A 6,562-nucleotide genomic window follows, 5' to 3' on the forward strand; every position below is an offset into this window, starting at 1 on the left:
CTCTGATTAAGAACCATATCAGGCCAAACATAGAAATAGACAAACCAGACACACAACATAGAATGCCCACCCAGCTCACGTCCTGACCAACACTAAAACAAGGAAAACACACAAGAACGATAGTCAGAATGTGACAGTTGGTGGCTGGTGGTTCTGGCAGATCCTGGCTGACTGGCAGTTCTGGCAGATCCTGGCTGACTGGCAGTTCTGGCAGATCCTGGCTGACTGGCGGATCCTGGCTGAATGGCGGATCCTGGCAGACTGGCGGACTGGCGGATCCTGGCTGACTGACGGCTCTGGCAGATCCTGGCTGACTGGCAGTTCTGGAAGATCCTGGCTGACTGGCAGTTCTGGCAGATCCTGGCAGACTGGCAGTTCTGGCAGATCCTGGCTGACTGGCGGATCCTGGCTGAATGGCGGATCCTGGCTGAATGGCGGAACTGACGGATCCTGGCAGACTGGCGGCTCTGGCGGATTCTGGCTGACTGGCGGCACTGGCGGCTCCTGGCTGACTGGCGGCACTGGCGGCTCCTGGCTGACTGGCGGCACTGGCGGCTCCTGGCTGACTGGCGGCTCCTTGCAGACTGGCGGCACTGGCGGCCACTTGCAGACTGGCGGCACTGGCGGCTCCTTGCAGACTGGCGGCACTGGCGGCGCTGGGCAGACTGGCGGCACTGGCGGCGCTGGGCAGACTGGCGACTCTGATGGCGCTGTGCAGACGGGAAGCTCCGGCAACGCTGGAGAGGAAAGCTCTGGCAGCGCTGGACTGAGGAGCTCTGGTGCCTCTGGAATGAGGGGCTCTGGCGCCTCTGGACTGAGGGGCGGGAGCTCTGGCAGCGCCGGACAGGCGGGAGACTCCGGCTGCGCTGGAGAGGAGGAAGGCTCTGGCAGCGCTGGATTGAGGAGCTCTGGCGCCTCTGGAATGAGGGGTTCTGGCGCCTCTGAACTGAGGGGCGGGAGCTCTGGCAGTGCTGAACAGTCGGGAGACTGACTCCGGCTGCGCTGGAGAGGAGGAAGGCTGTAGCAGCACTGGACAGGCGAGACACACTATAGGCCTGATGCGTGGTGCCGGCACTGGTGGTACTAGGCTGAGGACACGCACCTCAGTGCGAGTGCGGGGAGGAGAAACAGGGAGTACTGGGCTCTGGACACGCATAGGAAGCCTGGTGCGGGGGGTTGCCACCGGAGGGCTGGTGCGTGTAGGTGGCACTGGATAGACCGGACCGTGCAGGTGCACTGGAGCTCTTGAGCATCGAGCCTGCCTAACCTTACCTGGCTCGATGCCCACTCTAGCCCGGCTGATAAGAGGAGCTGGTATGTACCGCACCGGGCTATGCACCCGCACTGGAGACACCGTGTGCTCCACAGCATAACACTATGCCTGCCCGGTCTCTCTCGCTCTCCGGTAAGCACAGGAAGTTGGCGCAGGTCTCCTACCTGGCTTCGCCATACTCCCTGTGTGCCTCCCCCCAAGAAATTTTTGGGGCTGACTCTCGGGCTTTCTACCGCGCCGCCGTGCTCGCTTCGCCAACCTCATTCTCCTGTAACCTTCCTCGCACTGCTCCATCGAATCCCCGGCGGGCTCCGGCACTCTCCCTGGGTCGACCGACCACCTGTCTATCTCTTCCCAAGTTGTGTAGTCCAGATTCTGCTCCCATGTCCCGAAATCCTGACATCGCTGCCTCTCCTGCTCCTCGTAATGCCGCCTCTCTATTTTCGCTGCCTCCAGCTCTGCTTTGGGGTGGCGATATTCCCCAGCCTGTGCCCAGGGTCCCTCTCCGTTCAATATCTGTTCCCAAGTCCATGAGTCTTTTGATGCTGGCTGCTTGTCACCACGCCGCTTGGTCCTGTTGTGGTGGGTGGTTCTGTAACGGTTCTCTTCTTCCTCTTCCTCTGAAGAAGAGGTGTAGCAGGGATCGGACCAAGACGCAGCATAGTTATAATTCATGGTACTTTTAATAACGAAACTATACATGAAATACACTACAAAACAAGAAACATGAAAATCCGAAACAGTCCCGTGTGGTACAAACACTGACACAGGAGATAACCACCCACAAAACCCAACACAAAACAGGCTACCTAAATATGGTTCTCAATCAGAGGCAGGTGTTTATCGTTGTCTCTGATTGGGAACCATATTTGGGCAGCCATATTCTTTGAGTGTTTCGTGGGTGATTGTTCCTGTCTTTGTGTAGGAGGAAGAAGAGAACCGTAACAGCCCCCTTCAGTTCCACTGAACATCACGCCATTGGTCCCCAGTGCCTGCTTATTGAGAAGCTCTGTCTAAACAGGGATCATCAACTAGATTCAGTCGCATGCCGATTTTTTCTTGAGTGGATGGTCGGGGTGGCCAGAACATATTAACAAATCATTTGTAGACTGACCAAATTGACCGCAAGAAGCTCAAACATTTGCCCAAAATATAATAATTCCAAACGTGATTTCCTGGTGTTTGTACAGTATTTTATGTCCAACAATAAAAAATAAAACCATCTAAAAAATAATGGAAAAAATAGTCCTAAAAAAAACAAATCAATCCTCAGAAAACTTGGAGGTCCAAATAAAAACATCCACAGACCTCCAGTTGGGGAGCCCTGATCTACGATGATGCAATGGTGTGAAACACCATTACCAATTCACCATTATTACATACAATAACAGAGAGTAGATGAATGCGATCTTTGTATTGATTGAGGTTTGTGTACAGTTCTTATTGTGAACATTGCTGCTCTAGCTGTCATTAGCATTACAGGCCTCTGGCTGGGTGTCCCATGGAGAGAAACCCTTCAATCTTCCTCATGAAACAGACATCCCGTTAATAAGCTCAGGAAAAGAACACTCTCTCGGCTGGTCAGCATGGCAAAGGTGATGTTGCCTACCCTCACCACCTGGGGGTGGCCAGTCAGGAAGTCCAAGATCCAGTTGCAAAGGGGGATGTTTTATCCAAGGGTCCTTAGCTTAGTGATGAGCTTGGAGGGCACTATATTGTTGAATACTGAGCTGTAGCCAATGAACAGCATTCTCATGTAGGTGTTCCTTTTGTCCAGAAAGGGCAGTGTAGAGTGCAATAGAGATTGCGTTATCTGTTGATCTGTCGGGGCGGTGTGCGAATTGGAGTGGGTCCAGGGTGTCTGGGATGATGGTGCTTATGTGAGCCATGATCAGCCTTTCAAAGCATTTCATGGCTACAGACGTGAGTGCTACGGGCCGATAGTAATTTAGACAGGTTACCTGTAGGCCTGGTCTTGAGTGTCTTATAGCTCACACAAACCACCTCCACACTTTATAGGCTATTATTAAATCTATACCAAGGTTGCACATTTTCATATCACAAAATATTGATTTGTAACTGGTTTCTGAATGGGCCTTTGCAGTGTAAGTGGAGCCTTTTTTTTAGATCAATTCCTACATTTATATCCTAGTGTTTGATACACATGCAATATTAAAGCCTTATGCAGGTAATTTACTTTCAATATAAAACACCATTGTACACAGAACATGGAGACAGGAGAGTGCCCTTCATTTGCCAACTCCTTTGCTCCTGACCAAACTGACCGCAAGAAGCTCAAACATTTGCCCAAAATATAATAATTCCAAATGTGATTTCCTGGTGTTTGTACAGTATTTTATGTCCAACAATAAAAAATAAAACCATCTAAAAAATAATGTAAAAAATAGTCCTAAAAAACCAAATCAATCCTCAGAAAACTTGGAGGTCCAAATAAAAACATCCACAGACCTCCAGTTGGGGAGCCCTGATCTACGATGATGCAATGGTGTGAAACACCATTACCAATTCACCATTATTACAAACTATAACAGTGGGTAGATGAATGCAATCTTTGTATTGATTGAGGTTTGTGTACAGTTCTTATTGTGAACATTGCTGCTCTAGCTGTCATTAGCATTACAGGCCTCTGGCTGGATGTCCCACGGAGAGAAACCCTTCAATCTTCCTCATGAAACAGACATCCCGTTAATAAGCTCAGGAAAAGAACACTCTCTCGGCTGGTTCCTCTGGGATATCGGAGTCTTTCTTCCCTCTTTAGAAAAAAAGAGAAACATTTTGAAAAGGAAATGTGCGCTGGATTATCCTGATAGTCTCAGGGTCTGTTTCAGTCTAATGCTCCATGTCCATCGTTTATTCATTACTTTGGCATTTTCTCAGCCATGTAACATAATCTGGATATCAGTAACAAGCATGAAACATGGAGAGGATTTAGCCCTGACGCACACGCACACATGCACGCGCATGCACACATACTCACAGACATTTAACAAGCCCCCACGTTGTCTGTATACTCATGACTGCTTTGCTTTGTATAATAAAACAGCATTGCTCTTCACCTCTCCGCCATTGTTTTTTGTGGCTTTAGTGATATTCCCTGCCATCTCCCTGGCGTGTGCAGCAGTGTATTTTGAAGTAGTCTTGAAGGAGTCTCTAACACAACCTTTGGAAGTGGCATGTCAATGGGTTCTTGGGCTAGTCAAACAACACCCTTACATTTGTCTGGCGTTTCCTTCTGCTAACACAGTAAATGTCTCCCCGCTGAAATATACCACAAATAGAACCACTTGGAGAGACAGCCCCCTGTAATCTACTTGGTTGGCTAGGCAACACTTAGCATACCAAAGCAAAGGAGGTAGAAGTTGTATGTCCTGTTGCTCTCTCACTTCTTAAATAATAGTCAGTTGAAGCACAGCTGGCTGATCTCCCATAGAGAAGTATAAACAGCTGGCTGATCTCCCATAGAGAAGTATAAACAGCTGGCTGATCTCCCATAGAGAAGTATCAACAGCTGGCTGATCTCCCATGGAGAAGTATTGTATTAACAGCTGTCAGGTCTCCCATAGAGAAGTATAAACAGCCGGTAGGTCTCCTATAGACAAGAATAAACAGCCAGGGAAGATTAAGGGGAAATACACTTATTTTCTACATATCAAATCAAATGTTCTTTGCCACATGCTTAAACAACAGGTGTAGACTAACAATGAAATGCTTAGTAACAGGCCCTTCTCAACAACGCAGAGAGAATATATAGAACTAATAGAAAGAAAATAGAAACATAATAAATACACAATGAGTAACAATAACGTGGCTATATACCCTGGGTACCAGTACTGAATTGGTGTGAGTCAACAGGATAGAGAATAAACCGTAACAGCAGCATATGTGATGAGTCAAAAGAGCTGGTGCAAAAAAGGATCCATGCAGATTTGTCCAGGAAGCTATTGGTTAACTATTTAACAGTCTTATAGCTTGGGGGTAGAAGCTGTTTAGGGTCCTGTTGGTTCTAAACTTGGTGCATCGGTACCGCTTGCCATATGGTAGCAGAGAGAACAGTCTATGACTTGGATGGCTGGAGTCTTTGACAATTTTTAGGGCCTTCCTCTGACACCGACCGGTATAGAGGTCCTGGATGGCAGGGAGCTCGTATGGACTACCCTCTGTAGCGCCTAGCGGTTGAAAGCCAAGCAGTTGCCATACAAAACGGTGATGCTGCCAGTAAAGAGGCTCTCAATGGTGCACCTGTAGAACTTTTTGAAGATCTGAGGACCCAAGTCAAATCTTTTCAGCTTCCTGAGTGGGGAGAGGCGTTGTCGTGCCCTCTTTACGACTGTGTTGGTGTGTGTGGACCATGATAATTCCTTAGTTATGTGGACTCCGAGGAACTTGAATCTCTCGACCTGCTCCACTACAGCCCCGTCGACATGGATGGGGGTGTGTTCGGCCCTCCATTCCCTGTAGTTCACGATCAGCTCATTTGTCTTGCTGACGTTGAGGGAGTGGTTGTTGCCCTGGCACCACACTGCCAGCTCTCTGACCTCCTCCCTGTAGGTTGTCTCATCGACATTGGGGATCAGGCCTATCAACGTCATGTCATCTGCAAACTTAATGGCGGAGTTGGAGTCATGCACTGCCACACAGTCATGGGTGAACAGGGAGTACAGGAAGGGACTAAGCATGCACCCCTGAGGGGCCCCCTTTTGAGGGTCAGCATGGCAAAGGTGATGTTGCCTACCCTCACCACCTGGGGGTGGCCAGTCAGGAAGTCCAAGATCCAGTTGCAAAGGGGGATGTTTTATCCAAGGGTCCTTAGCTTAGTGATGAGCTTGGAGGGCACTATATTGTTGAATACTGAGCTGTAGCCAATGAACAGCATTCTCATGTAGGTGTTCCTTTTGTCCAGAAAGGGCAGTGTGGAGTGCAATAGAGATTGCGTTATCTGTTGATCTGTCGGGGCGGTGTGCGAATTGGAGTGGGTCCAGGGTGTCTGGGATGATGGTGCTTATGTGAGCCATGATCAGCCTTTCAAAGCATTTCATGGCTACAGACGTGAGTGCTACGGGCCGATAGTAATTTAGACAGGTTACCTGTAGGCCTGGTCTTGAGTGTCTTATAGCTCACACAAACCACCTCCACACTTTATAGGCTATTATTAAATCTATACCAAGGTTGCACATTTTCATATCACAAAATATTGATTTGTAACTGGTTTCTGAATGGGCCTTTGCAGTGTAAGTGGAGCCTTTTTTTAGATCAATTCCTACATTTATA

The sequence above is a fragment of the Oncorhynchus tshawytscha genome, linkage group LG04 (assembly GCF_018296145.1).
Source record: "Oncorhynchus tshawytscha isolate Ot180627B linkage group LG04, Otsh_v2.0, whole genome shotgun sequence".
Lineage (NCBI taxonomy): Eukaryota > Metazoa > Chordata > Actinopteri > Salmoniformes > Salmonidae > Oncorhynchus > Oncorhynchus tshawytscha.